Raw genomic sequence first — 18,254 nt, 5'->3', positions numbered from 1 at the left:
TATGATTGGAAGTCTATGTGCAACTAACATCGGAAAAGTTAAAGAATCGTGCTAACTACCTGTCGGGAATTTGGAGGTATTCTTGAGCAACTCTAGAGGAGAGAAAAAGACCAATAAGTTATTGAGAGAAGGTGTCGATGACCAGATCTTCACAACCAGAATTAAAGCAGTTTATTTCGGTCTCAAAAGACCAGAATGGAGTTTTTGGTGAACCATCAGTTAATAAAACATAGTAGATCTTATGTGTTATTATTGAGTTACATTTTTATTTTGAAATTAGTTAAGAGTACCTTTATGACAAGTATCCTTTAAACAAATATGTTTAAATCATACTGACAATTTTTGTTTTATAGGCGCGAAGTATCCCAGTTGCGAAATCTTACTCCATTAGTAAAGAAGTTTTACAAACTCAATTTTGGATTAAAAGAAGAAAAATATAAAGGTTTTGTTTTATTCATTAGAATTAGTTTTGTTTCATTCAGTAGTTAATCTTTGATTTATGAACTCGGGTACAAATATTAAAATAATGTTCTAAAATAAATTTAGTCATGTAAACAAAGTCAGTTCTAGGAACAAGGTGTTTCTGTGAACTTAGTGGTTACTGGTTAGTACTAGTTGAGTTGTCTGTTCCACTACCACATTGAAATCAGGGAAGGATTTCTATTACTTAAGTTAAGTTGGTCACGCCGTTTTTATTTCCTTCAGCTCCTTAATGAGATCAGTTACCGGTATCCATCTTTCTCTCATTAATTTATCCGAGTTTAGGGGAAAATTTTAGTATTTTAAAGTGGGATTTCTATCAGTTAATTATTTTTGTTATTCTTAATGCGTGTCAATAAAGTTTTACTTAATATTTGTGATGTATTATTAATTTATTTGGAAAAACTCTGCAGCAATAAGTTATGTTAATTGGAAGCCACAATCAAGTACATTTTATCAGGTCTAAGGGAATAATCAATATTCCTAATGGGCCAAATAACCTGAACCATTAGTTTTTTAACTTTATTGAAAATGAATTGCTTCAAATTAGAAAGCAGATGCATTTTTATCCTTTTATGAACCAGTTTTTAATGTACTTAAAGTATCTAATCTTTTCTTTCTGATAGTGTAGGATATAGTGGTAGTGCACCGGACCCACGCGGACATACGAGTTCGGAAGCAGCTATCTGCTATGAAGATAGCAGATCTATTGAAGACAAAAAACTTAAATTATGTTGTTGCGGAGAAAGCTAATTCTAATTTTACCGAGTAAATTAATCGCCTATTTTTTTTTTAAATACATCTAGAGGGGAGCCCCATCCCCACTAAGTAAAACAAACAAATCAGCTGATAAATAAGTTTAAAGCAACAGTTCCTACTAACCTTATTACTGTCTCTTACGGGGAACGAGCAGGTAATCGATTTTGAGTTTTCGACAGAAATGTCGTTACAAGCTGCTCTAATTCTAAGAATTGATCTGTCATGTTTTTTATGTGTTTCCTGCGTCAAAAACGAAATTGGTGAAACATAACTAAGTGCGGAAATGGAAGAAAGTTCATATTTGATATATTTGGGGCCTTCAGTGGGTCAAGTTTGGGGGCATGCTTAACCGGAAGGAAGTTTTATTGAATTATTTTGAATTTTTCCAGAAATGGACTTGACGATTATCTTGAAACCTGGTCCGCTCATCATGCTGTTGAGTTATCATTATATTAAAAACATTTGTCAAAGAAAATGGTTCTAAGGCAGTTTTAGGGGAAAGAGATAGGTAAGGTTGACTTATGAAGTGCATCCAGGTGTCATCATTACTAATATTAAATAAATGAGTATGTAAGAAAAGTTTGAAATTTAAAAACAATCAATGGAGCGGAAGTGCAATATTGTTTCGTTATTGTCATTTCTTGAGATACAAGTGTGCGATTTTAACTTGAGTTCTTGTGGTTACTGTAACTCGGTAATCAATCAGTCTACAAATTTACAGCTGGTATTCCAAGTTTAAAATGCCAAATAAAAGTGATAGCGCACACACAGTATTTGAGCTTAAAGAAAATCTTAGGCACCATTCAAAAAAATCTCAAGAACTAAAAAAAATCAGACCATTCCTAAAATAGTTTCATCCTTTTCAGGTTACTTTATACTCGATATCGACAATTGACTGTCTGTCGTCAGAGTAGCGCGCTTATTGGAGTAGCGAATCTCACACGTGGCACCACACAGAAACCTCTCGTTCCGATATATAGTTAGCAAGATAAACTAATGGCGTCATTGCACTGCGCTGCTCGCTGTTGTCTGTGCAAACGTGGCGCTCTAGTTGAGACTCAGGTTTCTTTACTTTCTCTTTTGGAGATCCTAGTGCACAATGGTTTATTTATTCTCGTAAATGGCAGCATTTTCTTGCTTCTCGTGCAAGTTTATCTGATTGAGTGTGCTCCGTCTACTAGTATTATCTAAACTGAACAAATGGAATTCAAATAAATATATATATATATTTTTGCGAAATTCATTTTAAAGTCGCAAACTCATGGAGCCTCTACAACTTACTGTCCCCTAATGGTTGATATTGTCTATCACTATCCCTAAGGCCAACAGAACACTGAGTTAGACTCCGGTTGTCAAAGACTTAAGATGTTGACGGTCTTTAACTTAATAAACAATAATAGTATTAATGATAACTAATAGTTTAGAGTGATGGCGAGTTCACGTTTCAAATGTGAGCATCATCTCGCTGTCCGTGGAACAAATACGAATCGTAGTACTCTTGTCAGTTAGAGTTAACTTGACATACACACGTGTCTCCAAGAGATCGGACTCAGCAAGTTCCAAGTTGGGAGCTTCCGGTAAAAAAAGGAATACGAATAAGTTGAGTCACTGGGGGGGGGGGAGAATTTCGAATTAACTTCAAAATGCTTTAATTTGAATAATTTCCATAAGCTACACCAAACAGTCATAATTCTAGGGATGGTAGATCAGGTTTCCATCCGAGGGGACATTAAGCTGCGTTATAGTGGCAGCGCCGATAGTGCATCCCCACCCGAGCACGCCGTGCCGCCTGTTGACAGTACACAGTCGGCCGCAGACTCCTCCCGGCGTAACCAGGAGTATGCCAGTTTGTCAGATTGTTTACCCTGTTGTCCACTGCTCCGCATTTTTCCTTTGAATATTTCTTCTAGGTTCTGGACAATCTAATCCACTGTTAGTTATGTGTCTTAGCTTTGCCGGCAGTAAATAAATGAGAACTGTGTCTGCTCACTTTCAGGAGTCGTTCAATTTTCATCTGAGTAGGCTACAGCTTAAGGTGAGTAGTCTTCCCAATTTACTTTAAGCTATTAATTTTGCACGTGTCTACTTAATTAGCGAGATTTGTGGTTGAAATTCATTGCATTAGAAACCTAGTTTTCTCTAGTATCAATTTGCCAGAGACTGGTCGAACTCGAGTTCAGTCAACTGAGCTCACATTTTTGGGAGGTTCCTTAAGGGCAGCAAACGAGAGATTTATAACTGAGGGACGCGGATAAACAAGCCTGTAAAAGAAACAGACTTTGAATGCCCGAATCCTAGTCCTACTGCAGTAGAATTTCATATAATTAGACTTGCAGATAACCTTAAGAAAGGGCATCATGAATCATACTTCAAATGACATTCTTAAAATTTATTCTGAAAATAATAACACAAGACCTAAGTTCTAGGCTAGGTCTTCTTGCAACAGTTTTTGGTTTGCGGCTGCGGTACTTGGCCAATGTTCGGATATTTGAATACCTTAACATAGAACTGAATTAATTGCATCACTTGAATTCACAGAACAAACCAAGCTTGGAGGAAGTCGTTGAGGATATTCTAGACAAAGTGAACCCTGTCACTTCCGCTTAAGAGATTTTAATTGCAAGTTTATTTTTAACTCGCAATGCGTAAAACCAGTATTATTTTATTATTATTATTATTTTAAAATATTAATCATTCGTGCTAAGGGACTTAAAAATGTGTAATTATGGTGAGAACGGAATTACGTAAAATTGGATAGATCGCAATGTTGCTCTAGAAGTCAGTGAAAGTGTGTTTTTAGAATTTCACCAGAACTAGACTCGGCGGGTCGTGCTTGGTAATTTGACTATGGGAGGTCAGCTGGTAGCTTCTTTGACATGCCATCTCCAAGGCAATGTGACTCACAGTTCTGAAGACGACAGGTTAGAACGAAAACTCCCTGAAATCAGTACTTGTTCTTATTGTTGAACTCAAAAAATCAGTTCATTTTACTGTCCTTGAGAGTTAGTTGTGTTGATTGTAGCCCGGTGTCCATAGTTGATCCATACTGGTCTCAGGGAGTACGTCTTACAATCCTTCGAACATACTGAGGTATCCTGGCTGAATTGGCAGGATACTTGCAATCTTTGTTTAGGTTAATGCTAATTTGTTTATAATTTTCGATTTATCTAATTCCGAATGTTATTACATTTAAGATGGATAAGAAATCCAAGCTTGAGCGCTATTCGGTACAAATTTTGAGGCCGTCTCGACTAGCAAGCAGAAGATAATTAAATAATTTCTAAAAATATGTGGAGTCAACCAAGAACTCCAAAATTCATGAATCTGAGTGCCACTTTACTGATTCGTTTTTCTATTTTCACTGTTGAAAACGGGCCAACATCTGTTTACATTATAGCAGGTAAATGAAGACACTCTGGGAATATATCTCAAAGCATTTCTGCGACATTTTCATTACAAGGGAACTTAGTTGTATTGAAGGAGGTACAATACCGCTCCTAAGTAGAATTATTGCACAAGGTGTTTTCTAAAGTTGCAGCATAGCGCTGCAGAACCAAATCTTATCATTTTGGGTTTTCCTTTATTTTCCATTGAGTGCTTTCCAAAAGCTATTTCCGTCTAGGGTGTTCAAGAGATAAAAGATAATGAAATATTGAAGTTTAAAAATTGGGGTTTTTCAAATGCCTTCAAATTTGAAACCTTAATATCTCTCTTCCTACTATTCACATTTCAACGATTTCTTCACCAAATTGTAGAGAAAAGATCCCTGAATAACCGATACAAATCGCAATATTCTACTGATATTAGATAGTGAAATATTGAAGTGTAAAAATTGGGGGTTTTCAAATGCCTTCAAATTTGAAACCTTAATATCTCTCTTCCTACTATTCACATTTCAACGATTTCTTCACCAAATTGTAGAGAAAAGATTCCTCTATAACCGATATAAATCGCAATATTCTAGTGATAATAGATAGTGAAAAATTGAAGTCTAAAAATTGGGGGTTTTCAAATGCCTTCAAATTTGAAACCTTAATATCTCTCTTCCTACTATTCACATTTCAATCCTTCTTCACCAAATCGTCGAGAAAAGATTCCTCTATAACCGATATAAATCGCAATATTCTACTGATATTAGATAGTGAAAAATTGAAGTCTAAAAATTGGGGGTTTTCAAATGCCTTCAAATTTGAAACCTCAATATCTCTCTTCCTACTATTCAGATTTCAATCTTTCTTCACCAAATTGTCGAGAAAAGATTCCTCTATAACCGACATAAATCGCAATATTCTACTGATATTAGATAGTGAAAATTTAAGTCTAAAAATTGGGGGTTTTCAAATGCCTTCAAATTTGAAACCTTAATGTCTCTATTTCTAGTAGTCTGATTTCGATGATTTCTTCACCAAATTGTAGAGAAAAGATTCCTCTATAACCGATATAAATCGCAATATTCTAGTGATAATAGATAGTGAAATATTGAAGTGTAAAAATTGGGGTTTTTAAAATGCCTTCAAATTTCAAACCTTAATATCTCTATTTCTACTAGTCTGATTTCTATGATTTCTTCACCAAATTGTAGAGAAAAGATTCCTCTATAACCGATATAAATCGCAATGTTCTAGTGATGTTAGATAGTGAAACATTGAAGTTTAAAAATTGGGGGTTTTCAAATGACTTCAAATTTCAAACCTTAATGTCTCTATTTCTAGTAGTCTGATTTCGATGATTTCTTCACCAAATTGTAGAGAAAAGATTCCTCTATAACCGATATAAATCGCAATATTCTAGTGATAATAGATAGTGAAATATTGAAGTGTAAAAATTGGGGTTTTTAAAATGCCTTCAAATTTCAAACCTTAATATCTCTATTTCTAGTAGTCTGATTTCTATGATTTCTTCACCAAATTGTAGAGAAAAGATTCCTCTATAACCGATATAAATCGCAATATTCTAGTGATAATATACAGGGTGTTCAGCATAAGACTACGGTAACTTCGGGAGGCGATTCTGGGCATCATTTGCAACAAAAAATTCCATATAAACTATGGCTCGATTCGGCTCCGTTTTATAGATATTTTTAATTTTATGTTTTTTCAAGGTGTTACTACTTTTTAGCAAAAAGTTGCCTATATTTCTCAAACTATTAAAGCTACAGCTATTTTAATATTACCGTGCACTATTCAGGAAAAACATCTACATAAGATCACTTTTCCAACGGTATACAATAATTGGGGTTATGTTAAAAATTGATGCAGAAATCTGTCATTAATTGCAAAAAAGTAGGCCTCAAAACAACGTCGGCATTATGAAAGTAATTCTCCTACCATAAGAATATAACTGAACAGAATCATCAAATCCAGTACGATTTTTTGCAAACGTGTAATTTAATAATTAGTTTATTTAAGAACTATATTCAAAAATATAAAACTTACATTAAAAGTAATAAAATAAAATAAGAAGAATAAAAATGAATATGATGTTAAATGAGTGTTAGGTACCAATTTCGAAAGAAAGGATTTTCGTTTAACGAGTTTAGATCTGTGTGTTATTCTTTAGTTAATTAAAGAAATATGCCAAATAATGTGAATAAATCATCATTTCATCATTTTGAACTACTCAATAAACTTTTGGAATTAACAGGTTGTGAAGAGCTAATGAATAAGCCGAGAACTTACTTATCGCTATAATCTCCAAGTTAAAAACTGACATGTTTTATCCTAATACGACTTATAAAAACAAATAAATACAACAAGAAGAAAAGATAGTTTAAAGTCTACATTTTCATTAGATATTTAGTTGTCATTTTGCTATCAATATACCAACGAATTCGAATATTGAATATCGCGATATGTCATACATCATTATTATTTTTAATGTAACTTTTATATTTTTGAATATAGTTCTTAAATAAATTAATTATTAAATTACACGTTTGCAAAAAATCGTACTGGATTTGATGATTCTGTTCAGTTATATTCTTATGGTAGGTGAATTCCTTTCATAATGCCGACGTTGTTTTGAGGCCTACTTTTTTGCAATTAATGACAGATTTCTGCATCAATTTTTAACATAACCCCAATTATTGTATACCGTTCGAAAGGTGATCGTATGTAGATGTTTCTCCTGAATAGTGCACGGTTTTTTCATATAAAAAGTTTTTGAGAAAAATGAAGTCAAAGTTTTTGAAAAAAATTAGAAACTTGCTATTTCTTATGTTTGGGCCACAAAGTAAAATACTTGATATTATTTTTTTGGAATACAAATTAGCTTATTTAAAAGGAAATTTAACCTTCTTTCTAATGAGCTTATTATAATAGCTGTAGCTTTAATAGTTTGAGAAATATAGGCAACTTTTTGCTAAAAAGTAGTAACACCTTGAAAAAACATAAAATTAAAAATATCTACAAAACGGAGCCGAATCGAGCCATAGTTTATATGGAATTTTTTGTTGCAAATGATAACCAGAATCGCCTCCCGAAGTTACCGTAGTCTTATGCTGAACACCCTGTATAGTGCAATGTTGAAGTTTAAAAATTGGGGGTTTTCAAATGCCTTCAAATTTCAAACCTTAATATCTCTTTTCCTACTATTCAGATTTCAATGATTTCTTCACCAAATTGTCGAGAAAAGATTCCTCTATAACCGATATAAATCGCAATATTCCAGTGATAATAGATAGTGAAAAATTGAAGTCTAAAAATTGGGGGTAGATCAGCTGGTTCGCCATTGTACGTGTCAGTGTGTTTAAATTTTGCTCTGCAAACTTATTAATTTATTAAGTGTTTCTAGTGACTATTTAATGTTAAATTGTTTCTTATTTTGTTTATTGTTATTGTTTCTTTTTGTTAGACATTGAAGTGCGATGACACATTGACAATTTTTGTAAATAGTTTAATTTGAATAGACTTATTTTTCGTAGGTTAGGTAAGTTATTTGAATTTAAAATTTTTAGTAGTGATTGGACACTTAGTTCCAATAGTAGCCGCATGGCTCAAATGGAACTTACAAATTCACCAGGCATTGAATCACATGGTTCGTGCAGTGCTAGTGGTATTTTCACTAGTAATAATAATACAACTAGTAATGATGTTTTGGATAAAACAAATAAATCAGTGAAAAGGTCAAGCACTAATAAATCTGAAATTCTGAAAAAGAAAAATAAAATAAAAACCAAAAGCACTGATGGGCAAAGAAAGTTGACTCGAACCCAGTCTCTACAGTCAGTTAATTCCGCTGTTTCCACTACCCCTTTCAGTAATACTATCAATTTCTGCACACCTAATCCTTTTGCACCTTTAAGTGTAAAAGATGACGGAGAAATCCCGAACGCTAATGCATCGGCCGGTGAGAAAAAATCACCTAAGCCTCCTCCAATATATATCTCAAACGTGGAAGACTACTTACAATTCTGCACTACACTAACTCAACTTCTTGGACCTTCATCTTTCGATTGTAAATCGAGAGTTGACAAGGTAATGTTATCAACAAAGACCATTGAGGGGTACAGAGCAGCAATTAAGTTCTTACAAGAAAATAAAGCACAATACCACACTTATCAGCTAAAGCAAGAAAAGGCGTTTAGGGTGGTATTAAGAAATCTACACCACACTATTCCAACGGAAGCCATCAAAGAGGATCTGGAAAGATTAGGGCACAAAGTGAGAAATGTCAGCAACGTGAAGCACCCTGCTACTAAAGCATCACTTCCTCTGTTTTTTGTAGACTTGGAACCACAAGAGAATAACCAGGAAATATTCAAGATCACGTCAGTCCTGTACACTCGAGTTAAAGTTGAGGAACCCTACAAAACAGAGGAAATAATTCAATGTAAAAGATGCATGCAGTATGGCCACAGCAAATCTTACTGCAATTATACTCCTAGGTGCAAAAAATGCGCTAAGTATCATTTTTCCTCTGAGTGTCTCCAGCCTAGGGACATCCCACCTACATGTGCGCTGTGCCAAGAAAGGCATTATGCTACCTACAGGGGCTGCACAGTGCATAAAGATCTTCAGCGACTTCGGAGAAAGTCAAGGGACCAAAACGGCCGCAGTCCGCAGTTGCGTTCACAACAGGGAGCTGCTCCACCACCTACTCCAAAAGACTTTCCTCCATTACCTCAGAAGGTCCCTACAACTACAACTTCGCATCCGCATCCATCTCAGCCTCCAACTTATCAAAGGCCTTCTTACGCTGGAGTCGCGGGGTCTCCGACTAACCTTTCATCCGCTTCTACTGACGTTACTATTGTACTGACCTCTTTCATTTCTGAATTCAAATCACTCATCAATCCTCTCATCAGCCTTCTCACTACCTTAGTGACTGATCTCATTCCTCGACTTGTAAAATAAATTCCTCTTCACTTCATTTCCCCCCACACTCACTAGCAATACTTCTTTGGAACGCAAACGGGCTGAATTCCCACAAAGACGAACTAGACATTTTCTTACATGACAAACTAATTGACGTAGCCCTAATTACGGAGACACACTTTACCGGACGATCTTACTGCAACGTAACTGACTACACTACTTATAGAGCAGACCACCCGGACGATACTGCCCATGGTGGCGCAGCCATTCTCATCCGCTCCTCTTTAATTCACAGCCTGCTCCTCACTGAGCAAACTGATGCTCTCCAGTCCGTGGCAGTTACATTGTCTTGCCAGCCATTCTCTCTGAATGTGGCAGCGGTGTACTGTCCGCCTAACAAAGCAATATCATCACAAGAATTTAGTACTTTCTTTGGCAAACTGGGGCCAAAATTCTTGGCAGGTGGGGACTATAACGCTAAACATCCGCAGTGGGGTTGTCGCACAACTAATCCTAGAGGACGCACCCTACTCAATGTTCTTTCTTCCTCTAACTACAATGTATTGTCTCCTGATCAACCAACTTACTGGCCGACAGCTCTCTCTAAACTGCCTGACATCCTAGACATTTTCGTTACCTCTCAGACTTCTTCACAGTGTACAGACATCTACACTCTTACTGATCTTTCTTCTGACCACAGTCCTGTGCTGTTGGTACTAACTGCGACACCTAAGACACTTCCGCCTCGCCCTTCTCTAATTACGGGACCTGTTGACTGGGACAACTTCCAAACTTTACTTGACACTAAACTTAATCTATCTCTCTCTTTAAAAACTGCTGACGAAGTTGATGAAGCAGTTTACACTCTGACCAACGCAATACAGACTTCCATCTGGGAATCGACTACTCACTTACATCGGAAGAATACTAGACAATATAACTTACCTATAGAAACACGAATACTCATAAGAGAAAAAAGGAGAGCTCGAGCCCTCTGGCAACGGACTCGTTATCCTAGTGACAAACGGATATACTTTAGACTCACAAGACAACTGAAAAGAAATTTACAAAAGCTAAAAATTGAAAAATATGACGCCTTCATTACAAACCTGACTACAAACCGTAAATCTCTCTGGACAGCTACACGCAGGCTACTGTCCTACAAACATACTCCTTCTCCACTCAGACGGGAAGACGGGACTTGGGCGAAATCGGACGAGGACAAAGCTACACTGTTTGCTCATCACTTGACAAATGTCTTTACACCTCATCCTGATATGACGGACGACATACACATGGATGAAATACAAACAGACCTGGACGTTCCACTTCCTCTCGCACTACCACCAAAAGCCTTTACTCCTTCTGACGTTAAATACACTATCAAGAATCTTCCATCTAGAAAGTCTCCAGGATATGACCTCATCACCTCTGAAATTCTCCGCCACCTACCTAAAAAAGCTATCATCTTCCTCACCTACATTTACAACTCTGTCCTTCGTACTACATACTTTCCGCTATCCTGGAAGTATTCAGTGGTGCGAATGATTCCAAAACCTGGAAAACCAGCTCACCTACCCTCATCCTACAGACCTATCAGCCTACTGCCGACTCTAGGAAAAGTTCTTGAAAAACTGTTACTTAAGCGTATTAACCCCATATTGTCGGAGTTTGGTGTTATACCAGACCACCAATTTGATTTCAGGCGTCATCATAGTACTGTTCAACAATGTCACCGGGTTGTTGATGTTATTGCTTCAGCACTGGAGAGAAAACAGTATTGCTCAGGGGCATTCTTAGACGTAAGCCAGGCTTTCGACCGTGTTTGGCATCCTGGATTACTGTTCAAACTAAAAAAGCATCTTCCCTCAACATACTACCTCATTTTGCGCTCCTATCTTTCAGATAGGTTCTTTCAAGTCAGTACTAGCTCAGCAATCTCTTCTTTCTCCACAGTGAGGGCGGGAGTGCCGCAGGGGAGTATACTTGGCCCCGTTCTCTACACAGTATACACATCTGACATACCTGTACAACCCTCTACACTACTCTGTACATATGCAGACGACACAGCCATACTAGCCACAAGTACACATCCTACATCAGCTTCATACAAGTTACAGACACACTTACATAAAATAGAATCCTGGGCAAAGAAGTGGCGGATTAAAATGAACCCACAGAAATGCCAGCACGCCACGTTTACACTCCGGCGGGGCTCCTGTCCACCTGTCCTCTTCAATAGCAATCCTCTTCCTTATACAGATCTGGTGCGCTACCTTGGGCTCTACATAGACAAGCGACTCACGTGGAACCCACACACTAGACTTAAAAGACAAGCATTGACAAAACGTGCGAAACTACTTTACAGACTTCTTGGACGACGCTCCAAATTACCCATTGAACTCAAACGATTAATATATAGTACTATCCTCAAACCTATGTGGACTTACGGACTAGAGCTGTGGGGTTCAGCCAAACCTACAAACATACGGACTGTACAGACATTTCAATCAAAATTACTTAGACAGATAGCTGACGCTCCTTTCTACGTAACTAACCTCACTCTACACAACGACCTCAACATCCCCTTCATACGCCAATTAGCCAAGACTAAATATCAAAAATTCCATACTGCTCTCTCTACTTGCTCCAATCCTCTAGTACAGTCTCTCGCCTCCTCTGACATTTCTGACAATCCTCCTCGCCGACTGAATCGCCAGTGGCCCCGCGACTTCCTCGCAGTCTGAAGGCCTAAAATTAATATCCTCTAGAAAGTGCTGCCGCTGGGCAGTTTCTTTCCTCCTGCCTTTCACGCCTCTATACTTCTACCTCCCTATTTACTTATTGTATAGTGAATTATACAGATTGTAAATAACAAAATAAATTTAAAAAAAAAAAAAAAAAAAAAAAAAAAAAATTGGGGGTTTTCAAATGACTTCAAATTTCAAACCTTAATATCTCTTCCTACTATTCAGATTTCAATGATTTCTTCACCAAATTGTCGAGAAAAGATTCCTCTATAACCGATATAAATCGCAATATTCTACTGATATTAGATAGTGAAAAATTGACGTCTAAAAATTGGGGGTTTTCAAATGCCTTCAAATTTGAAACCTTAATATTTCTCTTCCTACTATTCAGATTTCAATCCTTCTTCACCAAATTGTCGAGAAAAGATTCCTCTATAACCGATATAAATCGCAATATTCTACTGATATTAGATAGTGAAAAATTGAAGTCTACAAATTGGGGGTTTTCAAATGCCTTCAAATTTGAAACCTTAATATTTCTCTTCCTACTATTCAGATTTCAATCCTTCTTCACCAAATTGTAGAGAAAAGATTCCTCTATAACCGATATAAATCGCAATATTCTAGTGATATTAGATAGTCAAATATTGAAGTTTGAAAATTGGGGGTTTTCAAATGACTTCAAATTTGAAACCCTAATATCTCTATTTCTACTAGTATGATTTCTATGATTTCTTCAACAAATTGTAGGGAAAAGATTCCTCTATAACCGATATAAATCGCAATATTCTAGTGATAATATATTGTGAAATATTGAAGTGTAAAAATTGGGGGTTTTCAAATGCCTTCAAATTTGAAACCTTAATATTTCTCTTCCTACTATTCAGATTTCAATCCTTCTTCACCAAATTGTCGAGAAAAGATTCCTCTATAACTGATATAAATCGCAATATTCTACTGATATTAGATAGTGAAAAATTGAAGTCTAAAAATTGGGGGTTTTCAAATGCCTTCAAATTTGAAACCTTAATATCTCTATTTCTACTAGTCCGATTTCTATGATTTCTTCACCAAATTGTAGAGAAAAGATTCCTCTATAACCGATATAAATCGCAATATTCTAGTGATAATAGATAGTGAAATATTGAAGTGTAAAAATTGGGGGTTTTCAAATGCCTTCAAATTTCAAACCTTAATATCTCTTTTCCTACTATTCAGATTTCAATGATTTCTTCACCAAATTGTCGAGAAAAGATTCCTCTATAACCGATATAAATCGCAATATTCTACTGATATTAGATAGTGAAAAATTGAAGTCTAAAAATTGGGGGTTTTCAAATGCCTTCAAATTTCAAACCCTAATATCTCTATTTCTACTAGTTTGATTTCTATGATTTCTTCACCAAATTGTAGAGAAAAGATTCCTCTATAACCGATATAAATCGCAATATTCTAGTGATATTAGATAGTCAAATATTGAAGTTTGAAAATTGGGGGTTTTCAAATGACTTCAAATTTGAAACCCTAATATCTCTATTTCTACTAGTATGATTTCTATGATTTCTTCAACAAATTGTAGAGAAAAGATTCCTCTATAACCTATATAAATCGCAATATTCTAGTGATAATATATTGTGAAATGTTGAAGTTTAAAAATTGGGGGTTTTCAAATGCCTTCAAATTTCAAACCTTAATATTTCTCTTCCTACTATTCAGATTTCAATCCTTCTTCACCAAATTGTCGAGAAAAGATTCCTCTATAACTGATATAAATCGCAATATTCTACTGAAATTAGATAGTGAAATATTGAAGTGTAAAAATTGGGGGTTTTCAAATGCCTTCAAATTTCAAACCTTAATGTCTCTATTTCTAGTAGTCTGATTTCAATGATTTTTTTTTTTTTTCAAATTATATACTTTTTGGACTCTTCTTATTGTTCAAATTTTTATGAGTTCTTGGCACAATTGTTATTGGTATGAATAACAACAATCTCTTTAATTGAAGTATTCAGTTAAATCGACGATTTTTATTTAAAAAAAAAATTAATCAAATAAATAACCTAAATCTTTTGATTATGGTTTACTTACAACAGTATTTTTGTTAAAATGTTTTGAAGTTGAATCTAGGAAATCTCATTATCCTCATAATTATTTTTATTTGTTGCAACTTTTTTCTTTTTGAATTATGAATAATTGTTTGTTTATTATAGATTAATAGATATTAGATTGAATATAAGTTAAATGGTATGCTAGTTCTACAAATATGTTTTATATGGAAATATTCAGGATTTGGGTCTGTGTCATTTAATAAGTTCTAAAATATATTGTATTTATGTAAAGTTAATATAGTACAATTACTCAAATGATATCAATGAAATGTTTGGTTATTGGGTGATTTGTGTACCTTTTACTTAACCCATATACTTAATTTTTTAAACTGTTAGTTTTTCTTAAAGAGATCCTTAAGGAGGTCTGAAAATCGATTGTAGACAAAGAGATTGCTTGTGGACGTGGACTGCCATGTGGTTATTTATTTGGTAGAGACAGAACACAGACAGCCTTGTGTATTCTGACGTCACGCTTGCATTAACCTAACACAGCTGACCTAATTAGAGTATCTTCCTTCACTATGTACGTATATTGAAGTGACGGGTATATGTCTAATGACGTCATTAATGAATCATGATAATTAGGTGTTGGTAGAGGTGTGTGTAATTATAATAACAATGTCCTCCCTTGGGAGATTGCCTAGTTTCAATGATTGGGAATCTTTTGCGGCGGAGGCTTTCCGATTATTATCCTTGATTGCTGGAGGCAAACAAATGTTTGGACTTTACAACACTAACCGAATTGCTCCGTTCTCATTCACAATACGAAATTTTCAACCGAAAACTAAGTTGTTCACGAAATTTTCATTAAGCAGGACATAGTGGATTACACCATTATTGTTATGGCCTCCTTCCGCACGTGCCAACTAGGGCGAGAGCGCGCCCTGTGTAGTCCTAGAGAAGCGAATTGACACCTCGTCCTGTCAACACTCAAGAGTTCAATATCCTTCCTTGTGAGTCTAGATTCTCTCCTTATCGGCCGAAAATATTTTTTGTCATTCTAAAATCAAGAAAATGCTGCCAAACTAGCCATCCAGACTGTAATATTTTTAGCAAACCTATTAGAGTAGAATCTAAAATTGAGTTTATTTACAAGCTATCCATGGGTAAACCTGGTGCATTTCTAGCCAACTGAATAACCTCAAACTTGTATATTGTAAAGGTTGGTAGGAGGAGGCCATCGGGAAGATTAGGTAGGACCGCAATAAGGAATGTTGAGTTGATGAATATGAGGTGGACAAAGATCGCCAGAGGGTGCTGATTTCATCCTCTTAGGATGGCCCGCTTTCTCTTATTGTTTGCTTATTGGTTGGCTGACGTATCAGATACTGGCAGACATCTGCAAGTCCTCATGTTGCTACAGTGTAATTCTTGAGTTGGAATACCAACTTGTTGGAGCTAGCTGCGAGTTTTCCTTTCTGGATCGAAGTAATTACGTTTCATACCGGTATAAACACCTGGTTTTACAAACCTCTGTTCTCTATCCTAAAACAGGTATCTCTTATCCAACTAAGTTTGAGCCAGTCGCAACTTGTCATTAATAGTAAATTTCATGTTGAGGAATATCACATATCCGGTCACGATTTCTTATTCAAACTCGGATCGTTCTACTCATGGAAACTTCCTCATGATCGCACGCTAGTTAGAGTGGTATTTTGAAGGATCGTAATCACCACTCCCACAGAAGAATTCTTAGGAAAAATGTCTGCATTTGAAGGAGGAAGTCGCGGAAATAGTTTCGAGAAATTTTGAAGAAATACTCAAAAAAAATTGTATGATTTACTTCCGGCTGACTGATTTGGACCAGTACTGTAATGTCCGGTTTTATAATGTTCCGTAAACGAAATGCCACATTGAACTTGCCGATATTTTGATTTTTTCAGATTTCACATATTTCCACATACTCACAAATGAAGAATTTTTTACAACAGTTCTCCATGCTCAGCGGCTTTTTAAAAAAGAAATCGAAATTCCGCAAAGTTTTGATACTTCCGCTTTAAAGGGAAAAGAAAATCTAATGGAGCATACACTTCCTTCCATCAAATTATCCTGAAGAAAGTAGCTGATTATGTTGAGTTGTTTCCAGTCCACCACCGCCTTCTCAATTAGCATTGTTTCGAAAATGAATTCATAATTAGTGTCTCGACGAGATTTGTGGCTGGGCGTTAATTGAACCGAACCAAGTCTCTGTGTTTTACTAAAATCAAAGAATGAAACTTAAAGTAGTAGTTTTCCATTTAAGGCGGATTAAAATTGAACTATTTTCTGGGTCTATCAGTAACTGGGGAAAATTATTGGCTGGATGATCTCAATATCCGGTCGTGCAGATAAATTAATTACATATTTTGTTTTACTTCGTAAATTGCGAACGTTTTCAGTTTCTTGTGAAAATCTTTCAAATTCTCTTAACTTGAACGTAGTTTTCTCGTTACTTGTAATTGCTTTCTAACTTCTATCCCAATCATGTTTAGGGGAATTCATTTTTGGCCACTTTGTTATCCCAAGGTTTTGTAGGTAACCAAAAATCGTATAAGGTGTATCGTTCGACTGTACTGCCAAAAAACTGTATCTATTGCCCTTCAGGAGAGATTTGTACTTCTATTAATTTTGCTCTCATTTGAGATTCCAGCAATGCACTTTATTACGTAAAAAATGATGGAAAACCTTAACAGTGCAGCATGCAGCTTACCGTCCTCCTGCCAATATCAATTTTACAGGAAAATGTTTCAAACAAGCAGAGGGCACAGTTTCAAGGATATTGACATTTAGAAGGCAGTGGCAAGAGAAAATACGTATATTTAAAGTAACATACAGGTTATTGTAACCTGAAAGTGAAAATATAGGTGAAGGTTATGAGTGTATAAAGTGGGCGGCAAGACTGGCAGGCGTGAGAAGGGGATGATGACAAAACTTCTGCTGCGCAAACCAAAATAAATGAGACAGAAATTAAATTTAAAAACTCGTTTAAAGACAGCTGGATGAGGTTTGACTTAAAAAAAAAAAATAAATATGTGAGCTGAATGTGGAGCAGCGAGCAAGGGCGTGCGGGCAACAGGTTCGGCACGGAACTCGTCCTCACAGACACGTCATTACCTCTTCCTCTAACTTAAATTTTCTTGGAACTTAGATTTGTCCTAACAAAGCATTTGACTTCAATATTGGACGGTAGTGATGTCTAATTAATATTAAAACTGTCCGGTAGGACAGTTGTATAAGGGTTGATCATCAAAAACTGCACAAAAAAGCGTAACGTTGAAAAACACCCAACTTTGAAATTTTTTTTCTCTTTTTCTATAAAAGATAAAATTCCCAAATTTTCTTTATAATATAGGGCAAATCCTCCTTTATGACTGTAATTTTTTTGCAACAACCCAGATCTAATAGGTTTTGAGAAAAAAGATGCTGAAAATGAGCAAAAACGGCATTTTCAAAAAATGTTCTTGTTGTTGTTGTTGTTGTTACCTTTTTTGTAAACAACGTAGCGCCTAAACGCGTGAACCGATTTTAATGAATGAGGCGTCATTCGAGTCGGAATTTTATGTAGATGAGCCTTTTGGGGGACGCTGTATATCAAATGTGGGAGGAGTTAGCCCCATGTATACATATATAAGGCCCCCTTCAAAATTATTATTACTAATTACTCTGCAAATCTTAGCCCGATTTTCATAAAAATTGGTTGGATAAATGGGTTAGGACTCCTCTACGTAACATTAAAGCGACGATCTGCTCTTACACCTGTTAAGAGGAAGTACAGCAATCGTTTCAAATTATCGACGCGTGAACCGATTTTCATGAATGAAATGTCATTCGAATCGAAATTTTGTACAGATTTACACTTAAGT

At 35.8% G+C, this 18,254-nt stretch overlaps 1 protein-coding gene across 2 annotated transcripts in view; it reads left to right on the top strand.

The window, feature by feature from the left end:
* Nucleotides 1-3,031: 3,031 nt before the first annotated feature.
* Nucleotides 3,032-18,254, top strand: part of tws (protein phosphatase 2 regulatory subunit tws) — a 64,182-nt gene continuing 48,959 nt past the window's right edge. For both annotated transcript variants that reach the window (XM_074113219.1, XM_074113217.1), the window contains exon 1: nt 3,032-3,274. The gene's annotated coding sequence lies outside the window, so the exon portion shown is untranslated. The remainder of the gene's footprint in view (nt 3,275-18,254) is intronic.

This window comes from Rhodnius prolixus, unplaced genomic scaffold (assembly GCF_049639745.1).
Source record: "Rhodnius prolixus isolate KJV_2025 unplaced genomic scaffold, Rpr scaffold_7, whole genome shotgun sequence".
NCBI lineage: Eukaryota > Metazoa > Arthropoda > Insecta > Hemiptera > Reduviidae > Rhodnius > Rhodnius prolixus.
This window is presented reverse-complemented; position numbering and strand designations above follow the sequence as displayed.